The sequence below is a fragment of the Synchiropus splendidus genome, chromosome 17, assembly GCF_027744825.2.
Source record: "Synchiropus splendidus isolate RoL2022-P1 chromosome 17, RoL_Sspl_1.0, whole genome shotgun sequence".
In the NCBI taxonomy this organism is placed as follows: Eukaryota; Metazoa; Chordata; class Actinopteri; order Syngnathiformes; family Callionymidae; genus Synchiropus; species Synchiropus splendidus.
The window spans coordinates 11,767,515-11,789,450 of NC_071350.1; the positions used below are offsets into that span (position 1 = coordinate 11,767,515).

General features: G+C 39.6%; 1 long non-coding RNA gene across 3 annotated transcripts in view; it reads left to right on the forward strand.

Moving 5' to 3' along the window:
• Positions 1-20,786, forward strand: part of LOC128748762 (uncharacterized) — a 61,094-nt gene extending 40,308 nt beyond the window's left edge. The window contains exons 3-4 of one of the 3 annotated variants that reach the window (XR_008412840.1): positions 15,271-15,403; positions 20,723-20,786. This is a non-coding gene — a long non-coding RNA (uncharacterized LOC128748762). Of the gene's footprint in view, positions 1-15,270; positions 16,485-20,722 lie in introns of those variants that run through there. The other 2 variants (XR_008412839.1, XR_008412838.1) reach the window with 2 other exon arrangements.
• Positions 20,787-21,936: the final 1,150 nt, after the last annotated feature.

Below are 21,936 nucleotides of genomic sequence, written 5' to 3' on the forward strand. Positions count from 1 at the left end.
GGCAGTCCTCCGCGCGTAAAAGCTCCCTTAAAGCCTTTTTTTGTAACCTTCCAGATGTACACCGAGACAGACAATCGCCATCTCTGGAGCAGTCCCCGGTATTGTTGTGTGTTCGCGTGTGCGTGTGAGAGAGAGGGCGAGCGAGAGCGACGAGGCCGCCGAGGCTGACTTGTGCGCGCCATCTGCCGGACTGTAGCGCGTCCTCATGCCGCGCGGGTTCAACGGAGGACACCCTTCCGTCACTGCTTTGACCTACATTAACCCAGCAACACAGTAGGAACACCGTAACTGGCGCTAATGTGCTGCTTTTCAGACTGACATTAAAAATGCTTTCACGCGTTTAAAAAAAAAAAAAAAAAGTCATTTTAGGATCATAAAGTAAACGCCCTGAGAGAGCGTATCTGGTCTGCCAAGACGTTTGTGGACCGTTTTAATTATCTCGGAACAACTAGTGACAGTTTGACTTTGAGAATTTTTTTATAACCACATCCTTCTGACACTGCTGGCATGCATCACCAGACTCACCCTTTATGGTAATGTATTGTTGGCACTACCCGATCAGCTATATTTGTTTAGAGTAACTGGTGCGACTGGTTTCACTCCGCCAAGTTAATCGTAAGGAAGAAGACGTTTTTTTAACCGACTTCATCAAGTCGGTTTTATTGTACCTAATTGAGCGATTCAAAACAAAAATAATCATGTTTATATTTCACAACTGGAGTGTCATAGATTATCTTGTCAAATTGCACTTGATTCCAAAAATCTCCTTATTTACCTGAAAAAGCCTTTTATTTATACATATTTTATATTCTTGGTTAATCTGAAATTTCATCTCATTCCATTTTTTGTTGTAATATTTAATGTTGTTTTAATATTTAAGTGCTGAAGCATGGGAATAGTTTGATTGATAAATTCACATTTCCCTACGATATAGCTGGGAATGGCACCGGACATCTATTGAGAGAGTAGGGCCTGAGGGTTGCGCCGTCTGTTTGGATTGTATCTATGTCAAAACGCTTAGCTATGTATTTGGAAGGTGCTGAATGAATAATGGAGATGGAATCATCAGCAATAACACAGTTCAAACGTGTTTTTCCGTATTATTCATCTCAACAGTGCCGAGAAACGTTAGCGTCATCCGGACAGATGGAAGCTATAATGATTCTTAGCCCCATGGTGCAACACAAACATGGACGACCTGAGACAGTGTGAGTCCAGGATGTGCTGTCCAGGGTGTCCATAGCTGAATTCACTACAACCTTTCAGTTCAGTCACCTCAGGTGCCCTCCCTTACAGTGATTTCTATCACAACTGTGGTCCCTGAGAATAACTCAATTATTGAGATCCCAATGACTCAAAGGACAAACAGACTCATTTTGGATTGAACCCCCTCCTAAATCAAACCCTCCCTCCACCTCCATGCTCATATACAAACCAGGGGTGAAAGGCAAAACAAAATAATCCCCCGCTTGTTTAGCAACTCTTTCCGCTGGGCCATCAGGAGGAATTATTGGAGAATCCCTTTTAAGCTTATCCCCCATTCTGTTTTAATCTGTTTCTGTCTCGCTGGAATGAATATGAACCTTTTTAGACATTTAATCTCCCTTTCCTGCTGCATTTGCTCTTAAATACCTGTCGGGTCACTTGGTCAAGTCTCTGTTAACTAACTGTACCGGTGTTATTTACACTCCCCTATCAACAGATAGCAACTGCGGCTTTGCTGAATCCAGAGGACAGAATACCTCACTCCTGGCTCACATGAGGCTGGAATCTGACTGCCACATATAATGTCATGCACATGCATAAAACATAGGTCCATACATGAACACACAGTTGCATATAATAACATGCACATATATGCATACTAATGCACATGCATCACCTTCTCAAATGCAAGCACAATTTCATCCATGCATGTGAGAGAAGTTGCACGCCCCCCTCCACCTCCCTCCTGTATGGCCAACAGTCCTTGGAGCTGCACTCATAAACACGCAGTGAAATATGATTGAAAGTATGTTAAACTCACATGTAGGTGCCCATGCCTGCAAGTCTGTGGTTGTTGGAAGACTTGGTTGACTCAGTATTTATACTGCAACTGCCTATAGTGTAGTCAGGGGAGGAACCGGTATAGAAGCTTTGGGAATTTTACCTGAGGTGAGGGTGAAACTGCTTTGTTGGTTTTGGATTACACGCACCATAAAGTGGCACCATGTGTCCTTCAATGTCAACAACATATTAATGATAGTTTGTTTTGAGTTTTGGAGAGCACATCTTACCAGGTGCGGTGAGGAACGTTTAGAAACATGTTTTTCCACTGTGATTGGTGCTCCTCCTCATATGGACACATCATCTAAGGAAGTTCATGCACATGCATGAATACATGCCGCGATGGCCATACATAAAAAAAAAATCATATGCGCATACATACATACTGATATTGTACCTGTTCATAATATGTCAGGAAAATAATAAGAGCCTAGCACATGCTGCTGAGATAGTATATTATGTTGCTCACATAAATGCATTAAATGAACGCACACATGGAGTGACATTCAAATAAATCTCATGGTGGTTTGAGTTGGTTTCTTACCGACTTATATTTCCAATGATGTGAGCAAATTCATTCTCGTGGTCATATTTTCACAAGAATATATATTAAGACGATCATACATATTTAATGTGTTTAGATTCATTATACACAGATACTAGCATACATACATACATAAATGCATACATTCATACATGCATGCATGCACACATGAGTGCACACACGTGTCAGCCTCTCGCTGTAAACCTAACCATGCAAACTTAACCAGGACCAAACTTCAATTCAGTTACAATGACCTAGTTATGTTAAAGTTTTAACATAATAATGCCAAAAAAATAAAAATAAAAACACTTTGCTTGTACTATAGAAGTGCAACTTGCGCAGTCAGTTATTCAGTCATATGACAAGAGGCAAGCCTTTTTTTTTTTTTTACTGTAGGGTGCAGTTAGCTATGGTGCAATCAAATGATATTTGGATTAAGAGATTTTTGTTGACTTTGTGAAGGCTGTTTGTATAAATTGGAAAATTAATATAAAAAAATAGCGTTGTATTACGGTACTAAATATGAAAGAAACACCTTATTTACATGCCGTCACATTATCTGTATTTGCTGTATCTGAACTTCTCCAAGTCTTTAACACTGTAAAGGCATCGTCCCAGTATGGACCGCAAATACAGTATATTGCATCAATTTTACTAACAATTACAAAACAAAAAAATCCTCGACCTTGGGCTTCACTGAACAGTACCGAAAAAGTTGTGCACAAAAGACACAAAATGTTGGTTTCTTTGGAAGCACTTTATGGCTTGGAGGTCCACACTTAAACATGTGATTTATAACATTAAACTGAGCAAATGTTTGCGGCAAACCCTTCCTTTAACTCAGGCTAAACATAAGACCCATTATCTAAAGATGCCACTTAGATTTTCTGATTGAATTTCTTTTTCTTTTTTTTTTTTTAACCGACATTCAACGTGCTTTGTGTTGTTTTGCTGCTGTATATTGGATGTGTCCTTGTGCCTTCTTTTTAATGAACACCCAAAATGAATGTCTGCGTCTAGACAGCTCAATTCAAATTGAATGTCTGCTGAAGACAATATCCTGAACTTGAGTTCATCTGGCCAATCTTTTCAATACGCAGAGTAATTAAAATTCCCCCTGTTTTTAAGTTTCCAACAACACCATGCATGGAGGAAACATTTTTTTAATTGCTGCTTTTAAACCATACAAAGTTATTTTATCACTGGTGCTGCTGTTTAAGGCCTCTGGGTATAAAAAGATTTAGGACAGCAATGTCCAAACACTCGTGGATATGATGACGCCATCATGTTTAACTTTTGGGTTTTTTTCTGATAAATATTTAAATATTTTCTGATAAATATATTTTCAAATTCAGATAATAAATTCATAAAAATAATAATTATTGTACTTCTCTGGTCATAATGGCAATAAACATTAAATAACAACAATAACAAGTTTATACATATTAGGGGTGGGATTCGATTAAAAAAAATCTAATCTCAATGAATCGCTGTTTAGTTGTGTACGAACAGAAAGCTACAAGAAGCCACATTTTTCAATTTGAATGAATTTGGTATATTACCGAAATATATTCAAGTTTCTATAACAGCTTATTTAAACTAAAGCTCTTTTAATGTCTTGAAAATATTTGCATAAGAATTTCAAGTACATTCAGAGCGAAAAACACCCATGAACAAATAATAAATAAAAAATAATTCATCGTTATTAACTCATTGAAGTGCACTAACTACAGAATAATCCTAACAATATTAATACGTGGAGCTAAAAGCATGGCATTCTAAACATTATCGGCCACTCTTGTGTTGACACACCTTGGTACTGTTGACAAGATATGGTGTGGTGACACTTGCATGAATGGAATGTTTACTGGTCTTAATCTTTGCCACTATCTTGTCTGCAGCCATGAAACATGCATCTTACAGCGATGGCGTGATCACGCCACAGCATTCCACGCCGATGTTGTGTAATGTACTTGGTAACTCAACACACGGTAACTTCCCGTTTAGAGTGATTAAATTTGTCAAGTTTCATCTCATTTGCATAGGTTTGTTTGAGTGGTTGACTTTGGCTGCTCCTGGTGCCAATAACCCGAGCCATAAACCAAGTCTCTGCGGGGCCTGTCAAACACCAAATTTTTGCCAGCACATGTCCTCATTAATTGTTGCGACACGCCTCTCTTTCACAACCAGATTCCACCAACTGCCAAACCTACAGCAGGCATGCATTGTGTTCTTTTCTTTTGCACAACAGCCTCATACTTGGTTTGTGATGCTTACTGATTCCATGTCATAAGACGCCTTCCCAACAAGTAAACCAGATTAAACAGTGAAATTCAGGCTCGAAAAACGCTATACAATTTCTATCTGCTCGGAGATTCTCTTAAGTTGGAAATGTCTCAGAACCAGCAGCAGTGTAAACATGAAAATATGAAATTATTATCTCTGCTTTTTAAGTTTAACTTAATACTTCTTTCAAACATGTAAGCACATATCTCGCGCTTCAGAATTTTTTTTAGATGCAATTATTTGATTAAACCATCCTCTTCCTTGTCTTGCTGACAAGTGATCATCATATGAGGAAGGAGCGATAACTATGTGTTCTTGAAACTGACCCAAAACCAACATCTGCCACCAATCTTCCTGCATTAGCAATAACAGGCTGAAACTACTGGAGCCTTATTTTATTTCCTAACAGCAACAATTCAAGTTAGGGCTGAAGTTCTTGTTTAACATGTACCATCAGGGGGCGCCCCAGCAAATCAACCTGTCTCGCTCATCTTTCCGCATCGCCCCTTTCTTTTCCGATCCCCATGTACCATATATTTACCACATGCTTTGTCCAAATTATTCCCTGCCTCTTCAGATCTGTTAACCCCTTCATGTCTGCCACAACTCACCAGCTTCTCTTCTATCCACTCCACCAGTAGATCACTAAGTCATCTGCAAACATCATCATCGTTGTAGACTCCTGTTTATCCTCACCATAACCACACCAAACAGGAGTAAGGAAGAGAGCTGTCTCTCCTACCACAACACTGTCCACTTGTCGGTCGTACCGTCCGCATACATGTCCTTCACAACCCTCACATGACTTTCTCGCATACTTCATCTAGGAACTCTGTCATAGGCTCGTCTCTCCATCTCCTCGAATGACGCTAGTAGCTACATTGCAGGGGGGCACAGGTAGAGCGACCCGTGAGTGACCAGCATGAACTTCCATCCTGGCCAACAAACCAGAGCTTGGAGTTGAACATTTTTGGGTACAAAAGCAATTATCCACACACGGTTTCCTGTCTAAGTCCTGTGATTACCTTGGCTGTGATGACCTTTCCAGGGTGTCCCCTTCCACACCTCACTCCTCATGCACCACCCAATAACATGAATGAATGAAGACCTCCTTCTTGTTCTTGGAAGCCAAACTCATTCAGGGCATCTGCTCTGGGCTCCTCAGTGGAACTGTTCTTTGGACTCAAAATAATGTGAAAAATCGTCATCTTTGTCACAAAAATAAAATAATAAAAAAAAAAACAATTAAGTAAAGCAGTTGTATGGCGCTAACAGATGAGATTAAAGAGCGCTGCAAGTCACAGATATAGAGAAAGAGAACAGCTTAATTGCAGCGAGATTATTAAATATAATTTGTTATTTCCATCTCATCTTTTATTCACTATATGCAGTGATTGAAGCACAGATTAAAATTCAGCGCCGTGTGCTTGTTATTTGGTGAATCAAAAACAGACTGAAACCTAAATCAGTTCCACTTCGACGACAACAAAGAAAGTCACATCGGTGAAAACACATTCATATCTATCAAGCACTTCTTCTAAACATGTCTCCGTACCTCCGATGTGTTTTTGTTCTGACAGAATTATTTAGGTCACATGGCCACAAGTCAGTTAAACATCCGATTTACGTGCATCTAATTCAAAATATTAGACGTGTGAGCCTGTAATGCCACAGAAAGTGACATGAATAGCAAGGAAGCTGCCTGTGCTGCATTCAAAGTCGCTTCAACCGAATGTGACGCTTTATTTTGCGGGTTCATGATGAGAGATGCTGGATATTTTTTTATCTTCTAAATAGCAAGTGTTTGACAAGTGAAGACAATAATAATTATTCCTTAAGCTATTCCTTTTTTGTGTGTTTTTCTCTTTGGTCTTTGGTCTTAATTGTCAATTGTTCAGACTAAAATAACTGTTTTTGTGCACAGTGACAACATTGCTAATACAGGTTTCACCGAATCACACAGCGAATGATCACAGACGAGTCAGACGTGACAAAATAAATAAAAAATAGGCCTGCCAATTTTTTTTTTTTTTGGACTTCTTTGTGTTTCAAGCTTAGTGTTGTTAAACTGTGAAAAAAGTGTATTTTTTTAGGTCGTGTTACATGTGAGAGGTGAGATAAACTGTGAGACTGTCGCTCTGCTTTTTGTCGCACACATTGTTTGAGGTTACGAATTTTAGATAAAACAAAACCAAACAAATAAGAGGAACAACGCTTGTTCAGTGAGTTTTGCGCTTTGATTTCCAGTTTGATTTATTTTCATTAAAATTCAAACTGAGTTTTAATTTTTTTTTCAAAGAACAAGAAGAGTCAAGAGTGAGTTGACGGAGAGCATGAGCTGCTTTGGTTAAAATTTACATGTTCCAAAATCATGTTCCGTTGGTCTTTAAAAAACGTATTTGTCATGTTTTTTTGACTCAATGATCCCTCTCTCCAACTGCAGCGTCTACAACACAGCAGGAGGATGTCAGGCTGCCATTTTCTAACCCCAAATCATCTTCTAACTTTACTGTTTCCTCGACCTGCTGTTGTCTGGATGCTCAATATGTTTCCAATGGACCAATGAGTGCTTTGCCCTGAGTCAAACTTCCATTGCTTCTGGACGGCCATGTTTGGCATCACTGGAACAACAGCAGTGAATACTAGTAATAAAAGAAATATTAAATTGCTTTAAAGCTTAGTACTTTTTTACATTGTCCTGGTCCTACTGACCCCATGATCCTTCTCTGAGAATGAATCGAAGTTCATCACTGTCATGGTCTATGATTAAACAATGTTTATATATAATTTAAAAAAAGATCTAAAGGGGGCCACATACTTACTGAGCAGTTTTCCATCAAAATAAACATTTAAAAATATATATTTTCATAGTCATAGCTGATTTAACTATACAAAAATGGCCCCCACCAATCACTTAGATCCACTGAAAAAAACTTCTTTTGAAGCTGAGTTATTCAGAAGTGGATAAACGTAGCACTTTCTGACTTCAGCATGACACTGCCGATAACTCATAAAACATGGAAAAGCATAGTGGTTTGCACAGGCCGGGCCAAACTTATTAACTAGGTGTGTTATGGTACTGACTGATGGTTGGCAGCAAGAGCAATAAAAGCGGCGCATGCCAACCGCCTCACCATCAAAGCTCTCATCGCCGTAACTTTAGATAGAAAACAATGATACGCGATAAAATATTAACTTGTTAATAGCATCTATATAGCAATCCTTTGATAGTAGTAAAATACTGCGCACATCTTTTTCCAGGCCACAGTTTTTCAACGGGTGCGATGCGTTGACTTGCTCGTCCCCCACACTCACTCACAGCGAAGATGCCGATCAAGGTTGAGTTGTTTTTAAACCTGAGCCTCTAACATGACCACACACCTTCACGCCAGAATGTTGCGGTGCTCCCCGTCGGACCGCGACGCCAAAGACAGTCTGCTCACGGAGCTTCAAAACTTTATTCCTTACAGACCATCAAAGTTAGCTTGTGGTTTAAAAGGTGGCTAAAAAGTAAAGAGAGAAAAAAATCATTGTTTTTATGAAGCGAGCTGAGGCAAGGAATGAAAGATTTTTCTGGAAATTCCCCAAACTAGAATAAAAGCATGCAAAATAGACTGTGATAAAATCGAAACAGTTACTTAAAATAAATAAATCATGATATGTTTAGCCACATAACCCACCTTTTTTTTAAACCAGTACATTTTCTGCATTTTTCTTTCTACAAATAGCATGTAAAAAATAGCCCAGAGTCAGTAGCTGTAATTTTTCACAAATAAATGGGATTTTCACCAGGACTTTCGACTAAGCACAATTGCACTTTGGCCGTGGTTCTTTTGCTGGTGCCTCGGGATTTTTTTCAATGAACAAAGTGTGACTTGGCTTAAAAAAAGTTGGATAAAGACTTTACAGTACAATAGCGCTTGTTTTAATCAGTCCTATCATGATAGTCTGGATTTGCATGGAGGCGGGTTCCTCTCTAGTCAGTGAGTGTGGCAGTAATGCAGCTTTTTGTAGTGAGACTTGACGTCAAACATGGCAGGGATCTTCTCTGTCACCTAACCTGACGTGTATTATGTGAGGTCAAACACGAACAGGTGATTTCAGAAGCTCAGAGCCGCCACTAGGGCAAAGTTATTTCGCAATGCTTGGGGCCTTGGAGCGCCGCCTGGATGATGGGCGAAAGCTTGTGAGACCGGGTGGCCACAGCGTGGGGCCATGCTGAGGTGACAACGGCAGACACTGTAGTGTCGCGTCTCCACGCCAAGTGACAAGTGACTTCCACACTCGTCTGGAAGCAACATATACAGTAGTTTCCAGGTGTTCATACTCACAGACATTGAAGGAGTGCACAATTCCTATGTGGTGAAGCAAGTTTAACGGAAACTAGGTCTTAACCACTTTAACTATCAGTTATAATAAGTTTATTCCCACAAATATGTCTTGTCTATTTCATGTTCAGAGCACTTATGATTCCATAAATGATTCATTTGTTCAAAAGAAATAATAATGTATGCATTTTTCCACCGTTAAACGTACCGTTAAATTAAAATAAATGAATAGATTTATAATGACGGCTACAGTTGTTTAGTGAAGCCTGTACTTGACCTTCAGAATAAAAGCAGTAAACATCACATCTGTCCTTTAGACTCACGTCCCCTTTCGACTTCCATTCATCCGGCACTGTGTCCTAGAACCACAGCCGTGCTCGAACAATGCCGTCTCTTCAGTCAAAATTACATAAATGATTAACAGGCTTCCTCAATTGTCTTCGGGTTCACAGTGTTCCCAAACCGTGCCAGTTTCCAGCTGCGATATAAGAGCTGACCGCTTTATGAGCCATGATTCCGCTGAACTCATTTTGCCATAAAATCATATTTTTCTGATAGGAGACGGCCTCATGCGCGTTCAACAATGAAACGCTTTTGTTCTTCGCTTTCCTGTCATTGTTTTAATCCAAATGAGAATCTGGAACACAAGTTCATCCTGATCATCTTTCCTGTGCTTGTAAAAAAAGTTTTATGGTATTGAATCATTTGCTTGAGAACAAAGCGTTAGCTTCCAATACATCATGAAGGGAGCTTCCAAGTGATGGAGCACTCATCTGTTGCCAGGCTGCAGCGGTATTCTTAATTGAAATCGAATTGCGACAGGTGAAGGCATCGTCTGAGTGCACATCAGTGGGGAAGAATTCTGGGAAGAGTTTGAAAGTACGTAGGAGCAGTCTTCTGGGACCAAACTTGAGCCAGCTGAGGAAGTGTTCCGTACCTGTAGAACCTGTCCAAAAAAGCGATAAAACACAAAACTCATTCACTTTCTGTTCTTGACTTGGCGGCTCATATTAAATAGCTGGAGTTCACATGTGATCTTTCCCCTCTTTAGGTCAGATTATGTCTCCATGACTTGTCTGATCTGTAAAGCTACACATGATGACGGTTAGTTCTGTTCAGAATAAGAAGTAACATACGCAGTCCGAAGCCAAGTTTACCTTTTTAATCCATTTAACCACCTATAATGGTGCTAGTGTTTACTGAGGCTCTGATTCTTGCTTGTTTTCAGCCAACAGAGTCTGTTCAGAAGAGAGCGGCGGGGGGTTTATTCTCGCTGGCAACTTTTCATCAGATTGTTGATCAAAACATCATTTAGTTAGTTAAGTCCACAGGTGCCCAAACTTGTTCAAAGAGGGCCACTTTCGATGAGGCTGGGTCCCCTGCAATTGTTTGAACTGAAAGAGCTTGAACGCAAATCTGCCATTTATTGAAATTTTAATTGCAAATACAACACTTTTCATGTCTTCAAATGTCTTACCAAAATATCTTTTTATTCAGAGGGCCTGAGAGTTCAAAGGAACTCTGTGAGGAAAAAAAGAAAATCTTGTTTTAAACTTGACATTAATAAGTCAGTAAACATGATATTTCAAATTCAAAATGTGTAACCAAGTGTGGTGTGTATAATTTAAACTGAGTTTGAGCAGCATGGATTTGGAAAACACTTGCTTCTTCATCGGACGGGCAAAAGTGGGCCAACAGTTGTACCCGACCATGTTTAACCTGCATGAGTTACAGATGATTTACAGCCCCATTTTACCACTAGTTTTCAGTAGGGATGGGCGATATGAACAAAAAAAGTTATCACGATAAATCCATTTTCTTTCTATTCCATGTGTTGGACACTACAGTCTCCCTTGAAACTGTTTTATGATGAAAATTAAATTGAGCCGTCTGTCTGCTGTATCTCGTGTCTCTTAACAGTCGACTTTAACTATGGGCTGGTCTGGACACATTTCCTAGATGTTATTGAAGAAATATTAGAAATAATGTGAATAAATGATCATTTAGTCATATTCTATTCTCCAAATCATGATACAAACTATCAGTCATTTGTCTTGTGTGATGAAAAACCTTCACATTTCTCTCTCCTAAAATGGTTGTTTTTTGTTGCCTTATTGAAGATTTCACTAATATATATATATATATATATATATATATATATATATATATATATATATATATATATATATATATATATATATATATATATAATTTGTTGACGGTCCCTAACTGATGCTGGGTCGTAGCTTTTGCACTGCCAGTGAGAGTGTGTCCGCGATCAGTGAACCCCAATGGGAACGCATAAGAAGACGCCGCCACCAATAGCGGAGGTCCGTCTAATATCCAACTATTTTCACCACGGTGTTTCGCCGATGCCTGTGTCAGCTGTCAAACGCAACAGAGTTGGAGAGCGCGGCGCACCGTCACAGTCTTGTCATGTTCAGTTTGCAGGTCCAAAGCAGCGAGTGCCGCGCGTTTATCGTATTTATCGTGAGATGCAGAATTGTCATCGTAGAGTTGTGTTTGGGCGTATATCGTGTACGATGAATTATCGCCCATCACTTTTTTCAGTTTTAATTTCACATTAACATCCTTTTACCTTTTAGGACAGAGGCTGAGAGCCGTATGAAATGTGATCCAGGCCCACAAACGGCCCAGATGCCGAACTTTGGACATGTCTTGCTTAACTCTTAACAGTGCATGCTGCAAACAGCCGTATCTAAACCACAACAAACAATGATACCATCTGAAGTAGCCAAGAACACTGTGTCAGTCTTCAACAAATTTTGAGCAAAAATACATTTGGGGAAACTCCAGCTTCCTTATGGGAGGCACAGAAAAAAACAAAAAGAAACATTGAATCAGCAAACATACAAGTATTGCATGGCTGCCATTCAACAGAAAGTAGACAACGGCAACATAAAGACGGAGGCTTGGGGGTTTTTCATTTTAATTTTGGTTTGACAGGGAGCGGCATCAGCCAAGTGATGTCAAAACTAAAGGCGATGCCAGATTCACAGGAAGACTAGGACGGGTCACACTTTTATCTTTAGCTGTCATTTATGCATCCATTGCAACAGAGGGGGCTTTCATCTGCGTCTACTGACGCTCTACCTGGTTAGATCTGTGAGCAGACGTCACTGTAGTGCCAACCGTCTCGTCTTTGACTGACAGAGGTGCCCAAGGCCCACATTAGCAGTAAACATTGAACAAGCTAAGTGGAACTATTTATTTAGTATTTCACTTCGACTTCTGCTTAAACCCCCGCAGTTTGTAGGGTTATCAGTTTTACATTCTTATTAGTTAGCTGCTCAGCATGCTGGATTCAAGGGCGAGGCTTGGAGGCCAAGTGCAGCCCCGGGCCCGTATTTATCCGACCCTCATGAGGTCAGCGTGAAAGTATGAGACTGACGATGTAGAAATCTTCCATTGTGTCTTGAACTTCCTGTTTCAAATTTCGGTTGTGATATGAACTGCGGTTGATGATTAGCAATTTATATTTTGTAGTTTTTGCAGAATGCAATTGTTTGCTTTATGTATCTCCATGTATTTTAACAATTTAGTTTATTTGACTTTTTCCACCACAAAATTGTCCTCGCAACTAGCTAGATTAATTCATAACTCAAGTACATTGAGTGATAGATGAGTCTGTAAATCCAAAACCCAAAACGTCCAGAGAACAGGGCATAAAACAAGACCTGTGAGGAACTGCCTGGGGTAGAATGAAAAAAACAACAACACATACAGTACTACTTACTGACTACTGACAAACCTTTGAAACAAATTTGCATTTCAAACAAATTTCTTTAGCAAATGCATTTTTTTCTGAGATTGTAAATGTGTTTCCAGTGCATGCAAATTTGGCGCAGATTATACAGAAAGGGAGGGCACCACATTACGGATGAGATCCGGAAGTGGCTGCTGGGAATGTTCCACGTCCACCAATCGCTTTGAAAGCACAATTACAAGTACAAAAGAAAATCCAAAATAATCCTAAATTCCTAAAGAAGTTTGTAAATGTGTTTCTCTATTTGTATATTTGTTCTAAGAGTTTGTAAGTTATCTTACCCACCATCAATGTCATATATCTCATACTGGGTGTGGCAACCCATGGGGGACACCCGGTCGGTGACCAAGGTCTTGTGAGCCGATGTAAGTGTCCCTGTCCCCAGTGACGATTCGAGCCGTGCATTTAGCACCTTGCCTGGAACCTAGGGATCAGCAATAACTTATCGTACATGATATACCGCCAAAAACAATATCTGCATCTCATGATAAATTCGATAAACACACGGTGCACTCGCTGCATTGGACTTGCACATATGAACGTGACGAGACCGTGACGGCGCGCCGCGCTCTCCAGCTCTGTGGTTTGACAGCCGACACCAGCGTGTGACAGTTGTGGAGAGTGTGGTGGACTTTGATTCACGACCGTAGTTTTAAAGGTATTTTTAATACAGGGAAGCTTTGATTATGACACTGGTCAACTCTGAGTCACCGGATCTGTGTTTGTTTTAATAGACGGAGTGGTCCTCATAGGTTTTCTGATGCGTGTGTCTGCCTTGGTTCACATCAACACATGCTGTGCTGGCGTCTTGGCGAAACACCGTGGTGAAAATACAGTAGTTTGATATTGGACCTCTCCTTCGGTACTGGCGGCGACATCCTCTTCCGAATCCCCATTCGGGTTCACTGATCGCGGGCACACTCTCACAGGCAGCGCTAATGCTACGACCCAGTGTCAGTTAGGGACCATCAACAAATTAAAAAACTTCAATAAGGCAATGGAAAACAACCATTTTAGGAGAGAGAATTGAGAAAAGTTTTTTCACCACAGTTTGTATAATGATTTAGAAAATAGAATATGACTAAATGATCATTTATTCACATGATTTCTAATATTTCTTCAATAGCATCTAGGACTGGACCATAGTAAACTGTTAAGAGACATGAGATACAGCAGACAGACGGCTCAATTTAACCCCTGAATAAAGCTGGCACGTGAAACATTGAATTTCTCATCACAACACTAGCAGCCTACCTTCTGCCGGGGGGTCACGGAGCTGTCCACTGACCAAAGTGCTGAAGTGGACAGCCTCAGCCTTGTTGACTCTGAGTGGGCAAGTTACACCAAGCACAAAGGTGCGCGGAAGCGTTGGACAGTGCCTCCACTCTCGGAGAGTGTGTGACCCGTCAGCACCAGTTTCCTCCTCATCATCATTGTTCCACTACCCAGTACTGGATCCTCGTCACACATTACTCCCTAGTCCCTTATTGTCTTGTTCAATCGTCCGCATAATGCACTTGGTGGTGGTCAAAGAGGACTTTGGTGTTAGCATGCTTCTCTAAATATCGCAAACGTTCTCGTGATGACCAGTTTCTTGATTCTATCATATCTATCCATAGCTTTGGATTTTTTTTCCCCATAAAAAATATATAAAAAAGATATAAACACAACTTATCTACTTCACAAGTCACAGACCTTAATGCAGCTCCAGTTAATAGTGTGGCAGCGTTGTTATTTTAATTACAGACTTGCGATGAAAGGGTTTACAGTTAGGAACTTGAATACCTCTGTTCATGTTCTGCACGTGAAAATCGAGAACAACAAGGTGCAGGTGTCTTCTAAAAATACTTTTGGCTTCAGCAAAACACAAAACGTGTCGACTCTGGAGTGTGTTGGAGTAACCGGGCTGTGTTAAGACATGAATTACGAGCGATGCTGAAATGTTTTTGGGGGAGAAATTTGTCTCCACCGATGAAGCTAAAATAACTAAGCTGAAATCTTCATTTCCCTATCACAGTTTCTTCTTGTCTGCAGTGAGTGTCCTATATCGAAACCCTTTTTTTTAAAATGAGGGTTGTTGTTACAGTGTTAACTTAAAATAATTCTTGCTCAACATTAGTTTCCATGCCAACCGCTGCTTTTTAGTGGTTGGTAATAGTCATACATGTTTTTGCTTATCTGTGGCTGTTGAGTGAATGTTTGGGGAGTGTTTACACACAGACACGTTGCAATGCAAAGAACTCAAATGCTTCTTCCTTCTCCCTCTGTGATTATCTCAGTTCAGACGTCGACGATCTCGCCTTTCAAGACACTGCATTTGAGAACTCGTCTCTCACCACAACCACTTTGCCTCTCCAAAAAAGTTCACACCCAGACCGTCGAATTCCTCCATGAGCAGCTTCAGGCTAAGAGGTGATGGCATCCTGTCTGCTTTGATTATCATATTGTTTTTATTGTTTACGTCCGGGTTTCGACATGTCATGAATTCCAGATGTTGTTTTGCAGATCTCGAGTGTGGTAACAATTATATAACCATTTTGGCAAGCCACGTCCAAAAGGTAAACAAAAAAAGTACGCGGTGTACCGGCAGGAGAGCGGAGCGGAAAGACTTTGTTCAGGGCTGTGGTTGGGTCTGAATGTACAAGAAGGAGAGACAGAGTCACACTTTTATTTCAACCTTAATTCACATTTAATTCCTTAATCTCATAATTTCAACTTTTTCCAACAGCTTGTCTGTTTTCATTAATTCTACATGTTTGATAGATTTGTTTTTTATATCGTAAATGAGGAATTAATTGCTTTTTTTTTTCAATTATTGAGGAACAACACATCCCAAATTTAGTCCACAAGGCAATTACCAACAGAGTTTGGTGGCGAGCAGTGATTGGCAGTTTGAGCAACATCATATGAACACGAAGCTTTGCCAAACGTAGGAATTCATTTAAGCCGTTGTGGACAAAATTGAAAGTCGGCGCATGTTAAAATTTGGTTTGATTTAGATTCAAACAGGAAAACAATCGCGCAAACACCATCCAGACTTTGAACATGCTGGACAAGAGGGATCCCGACCAAGTGGATTTTTCACCACTGACTCATGAAGTGATGCACAGCAGGCGTGTAGAAAACACTGCTGTAAGTTGGGCGTATGAAGTCCTTTTGAAGTCAAGTAAAAGAAGACACAGCTTCAAGATCAGAGTCTGATCTGGTCGCTCAAAATGACCCCAAATTGCACTGGAACAGTCACATTTTTAGGTGTAATATATATATATATATATATATATAAAAAACTGTACACTGTATCAGACCACTGTAGGTTCGTCTTTGTTTGGTTGCTCCTGCTCTGAGCACAAAGGAGGAACTGCCAAACAAAAGAACTGAACCTTGACTTTACTTGGTAAAAGCTGGAGCTAATGTTTATGTTCCTTTGCCAGCAAGCAACTGGCACCAGGAAGGTGTGCCGGGGCTGCTGACATCAGTATATGCTTATCATGCCATGGACCGAATCCAATCAGATTGCTCCATTTGATTGTTTGTTCACCTTTGCTTTAGGGTTGATGCACAATAAGATTAGAGACGGAATCCATTTTACCAACGTTAATGTACTGTCTGCTATCAGACGCTGCTAACTTGAGCCAGGTTAATGAACAAGCAACTTGCGATTGTAAAGGTTAACCTAACCTTTACTTTGCTCAGCGACATGGAAATTTCCATCCAAAAAAATAGGCAACTACATCCCACAATGTTTTCAGAGACAAGCAAGTATGCAATACTTAAAAGTGAAAACACACAAACAAATAATATTCTAACAACATATATAGTTCACGTTGTTTCTGGGCGATAGAATTATTTCAAAATATGATGTTTATTATAAAAGAAAGTGAAAATAATGTAGCCTTTTTTTGTAAATAAATATTTGGCAAAAACAAATTTGCACTCAGAAGATAACATTTAAAGAAAAACAAAAGTAATGTTTGAAAGGGAAACAGAAATACTGGATTACTGCTTGAATGGTTCATTTTGAAGATTTTCCTATTATTAGACTGTATCTAATAAAGTCATTATACTATGAGACTTTTTTATGTGATATCCTGCAAAGCAGTCAGGAATAGTTTGGAAAGACGTGAATATGGATAAATGAACATGCTCAACTATGATGCATAAAAATGTAAATACAGAAATAAATAGTGTCATTGAAATGATTCATCATTATTTTTAAGGGGTCTTTTTTAAAGAAAATAAATAATGAGTGGGAAATGAGTATATATATATATATATATATATATATATATATATATATATATATATATATATATATATATATATATATATATATATATATATATACATATATACATGTATATATATCCCTGAACAAAAGCAAACAAAAGCATGTGTTTGCTTTTGTTCAGGGATGTTTTTCGCTACACAATGCCAGGGTTTCCACTACTCTGAATGTACTTGAAATTAATTCTTATTAAATTGAAATTCTTATACAAATATTTTCAAGACATTAAAAGCGCTTTAGTTTAAATAAGGTGATATAAAAACTTGAATATAGCCACCATCATGATTTATTGTGCCATTGTCAAACTGATGCAAAATAAACGATATTTTGTTGTTTAAATGTATGTTTGGGTCCATCATTAGTTTCAGTTAAAATTACTTTAGTTAAAATTACTAAATAACTAAAAATTACATACATATATATATATATATATATATATATATATATATATATATATATATATATATATATATATATATATATATATATATATATATATATATATATATATATATATATATATATATATATATATATATATATAATCAGTGGAAGTGCTTAACAACGAATTAGTTCCCTGCAGATGTTGTGTCTTGTGGCAGCTGTCGACTCTCCCCACCTTTAACTTTGTGTATTACAAATGGAACACGTGCTATGGAAAATGTCACGGTTGTGTTTATGAAGATGACCCTCTGTGTGTGGGAGCCACCTGCAGGGCTGCCTGATATGGGCTGAAAGAAAGCCCTCACTTCACAATACACAAGTATAAAACAGAGATAACACAATTCATTGAGGTCATGCAGACAAACTAACTAAAGCAAACTCCTTCTGTAGCTTCATAACCTTAGACACATTTCATCTTGCACCTTCATTATTGCCTCAGCCCATGTCAGGCACCCGTTCTATTTCATTCTATTTTCCCTTTCTGCAGCCTTGCAGGTGGTCCCCATACTCAGAGAAGGTCATCTTCATAAACCCAACTCTCAGTAAAATATTCCAGGGAATAATGAAAAATAACAATTTTCCATAACACACATTAAATTGTGAAGGAGCTCTATTAGTAAACATTAGACTCGATTGTTAAATGGCGACGGGAAAAAAGAGATTTAATTTCATGTATATGACTAAGTTAGAGATATTTTTTTCTGTCTTAGTCTAGAGAACATCTGTTCTCATGTGCTCCAACCTAAAACTTGTAGAATCTGCTCCCACCAGTTCATGGGATTCCTCAACTGGGGACCTTCACATGAGGAAGCCGAGGCTGAAATGGAGACGGTGTTGTTTGGATAGATAATAGTGTTGCGGCCCACGGTGATAGTGATAAATCACTTTTATGGGAGGGGCCACGTTTCCTGTTGCTGTAGCTGAAGTAACACAGTAGAGGGCAGGCTGGTGAATTATTAATGACCCCACACTGCACAGTTCAGAGAGGAGCCTCTGAGAGCACAGAGGAATTAGATTTAAGCTTCTTTTTCTCGCTGTAATTTCACTATGCATTATTGCTTTTCAGTGTATTTAATAATTCAGGACGCAGTTTTTATTTATTGTTTCTCAATTATTTTTCATGGAATTACACACCTGAAAACATCGACAAACCCATGGCAACTTCGGGTTAAAAAGCACACATTATACAACATCTAAGATAACAGCTAAAGTCTCCTTCTTTCTCTTTGGGCTTCTCCTTTCAGGGGTGGCCACAGCGGATCATCCTCCTCCATCTCACCCTGTCCTCTGCTTCCTCTTCTCTCAAACCTACAAACCTCATGTCCTCCTTCACCACCTCCATAAAGCTCCTCTTTGGCCTTCCTCTCCACCTTCTGCCTGGCAGTTCCAACCTCAACATCTTCCTACCAATGTGCTGGCTCTCTCTCCTCTGTACATGTCCAAACCATCTCCATCTAGCCCAGACCTGGGCAAAGTGCGGCCCGGGGGCCATATGCGGCCCCTTGACTGTGTCTTTGTGGCCCTCTTATAACTTATAGTTATATAACTTATAACTCATAATATTTTAATCCTGGTTCCGTTTTAGCCAGTCATTTTTGTTTCTTTTTTTGTTCGTTATTAGTATTTCCCTCAAAAATTGTCGAAAGAAAATTAAAAAGATATTTTGAAATAAATTGCCTTTTCATCTTCAATGTTTGGTGCATATTTATGTTGATTTCTATTAAAAAATATTTTTTTTTTTAATAGGTTTCATGCCATATTTACACTTCTTAATATCCTTGCTTCCATTTAATCTTTTATGGTTCATTTCCTTACAATTTTTTCGTCATGTACCAAAGTCATCGCCGCCTTTCATGGGGCATGATGGCCCCTTACAATAGTTACAGTTTATAATGTGGCCCTTTAGGAAATTTAACTGCCCACCTCTGATCTAGCCTCTCTGACTTTCTCTCCTAAACACCTTAGCACATGTGCTGTCCCTCTGATCTACTGCTTCCTGATCCTATCCATCCTGCTGACTCCCAGAGAGAAGCTCAGCATCTTCATCTCTGCTACCTCCAGTCTGCCTCCTGTCTTTTCCTCAGTGCCACTGTTTCCAAACCACACAACATTGCTGGCCTCACCACCCTTTTGTACACTTTAAGTATTAATATCAAAATTACATGTTGTGATGTTTTGGAAAATGAGTATATTTGACAGTGGTTTCGGAGAAAGCAGGGCACGTGGGTTCATCTTTTCTCTGACCAAGCTGACAAAAGGTTGCCAATCTAGTTAGCGCTCGACTGATCCTGCACAGTTTGTTCTCACTCAAGTGTCTTTCAACTCCACCGCTGACGTAGCTGCAGAAGAGCAGGCATGTTGGGGAATGTCTCTCACCAGGTTCGACAAGTGTCAACATTTGTGGAGGAGTGAGAAACTTTCAAAGGTTCCAGCACCACGACATGAGCGGCCAATAAGTGATGACGTCTAGGAAAAGTAAAGTAAAATAATCCAATCGATTATTATACACCACCACTGATATTTTAATCGAGAAAATAAATCACAATTTTAAAAAAAACGTGTGATTTCCATACATTATCAGATGCCATGAGACTCACAAGTCAAAGGCTTTTCAAGGTCAAGTCATGAGGCTGATTTTACATACTGGAGGTTTACAAGGATAATGTCCGTCCTTCATTGAGGTAAGATGTGACTGCTTCAATAAATCTCCGACTGCAAACATGATTTAATGCTCTCTCAGGTGAATTGTTGATATTGTTGCAGTTCCCTTTATTACCAGCAGATGGAGGCAAACTCCGTGGCATTTGGACGTAACGTTCTAATAAAATGACATCGGATCGAATCTGCTTTGAACTTTCATATTGATCCCAATGATTCAGTGAATTCGGATGAACCCATTTTTCCACAAGTAAATACTGGACCATCAGTGTGTTTTCTCAGGTCATGTCACAGTCCAGTTACTTTGACGACAGCAACATTGTCTGTGTTTTGTGCGCCCTCAGGTCGGCGTGGACAGTGTGGCAACCATCAGTATGAACCGAGTGGAGACTGTTGTGGGAAAAGGTAACAGCTGATCTTGTGAGCTTCATCACCATCAGTCATGTGTTTTTCATTTGAATAAACTCTTAAATATTAAATCAGTAGCACCTGATAAAAAGGCTTCAGTTGTCATTAAAACACAACTATAAAGGGAAGAAAAAACACATTTTAGAAAAATGCATTGATATTCATTCACTCTCACTACGTTTTAAGCTAATTGTAGCTGAAGGACTTGTGTGACACGGTATTGTATGTGTGCGGTTGTCTTGGTGAAGAGTGTTAGTCCACTGCTGGGTGACAATGAGGAGGCAGCTGCAGTCAACACATCACTTACCAACAACATTGTTAGTTCACTATTGTCTCACACTGTCTCTGGACAGCAGAGAAGCTCAGCAGGTACCAGGCCTGCCCCGGGGCCTCCTCCCACTTAAACACAGGACAGATCAGCCCATCCATCCTTGGACCTATCAAGCTCCCACGACCCTTCAGCGATCCTGAATAGATGGTGTGGCCAGGAAAACCACGTCGCTGCTCCTAAATCTAAGTTTTGTCAGTTCAGACAGAAGAGTCAGGAGCTACATCATTAAACGCCGCAGTGAACAAGTGGATGTATTAGCATCCGTGGAATTCCCCAGATGACTCTTAATGAGCACGAGGCGCACTGGTGGGAATAATCAACCATCAGGAGATACAGCACGTAGGTCCAGGTTAGTGAGTGCCGGCTCGGGCTCTGCATTTTAAAGCGGGATGAGAGACTGTCAGTGAGCGAGTGAGAGTGACGGACGCTCAGCTGGAAACAAGAAATAAAAACAGTTAGTCATTCTCCGTCTCTTTGTGACCTTCAGATTTAATAATGAATCTGATCCTTTTAATGATTTTGTGCTTTATTTCAGTCGCATGAGTCGTGGGTGTGTGGTGCTGGTGGTGCTGGTCCATTATCTACTGATGTATCATGGACTTCAGGGAGGATTCGGGTTTCATTTGGCCTCCCGCTGGTGGGATTACAGCAGCGAGCAGGTGCATTACTGGAGATTTTGGAGAACAATGATGTTCAGACAAAAAGTGATGCGGTTCAGTTCAACACAACATGGGATGCAAAAGGCTCCACCCATTTTTGTTGAGTTATTTTATGAATGTAATTTAATTCTTTAATGTTTGGCGGCAATATTTATCGTTT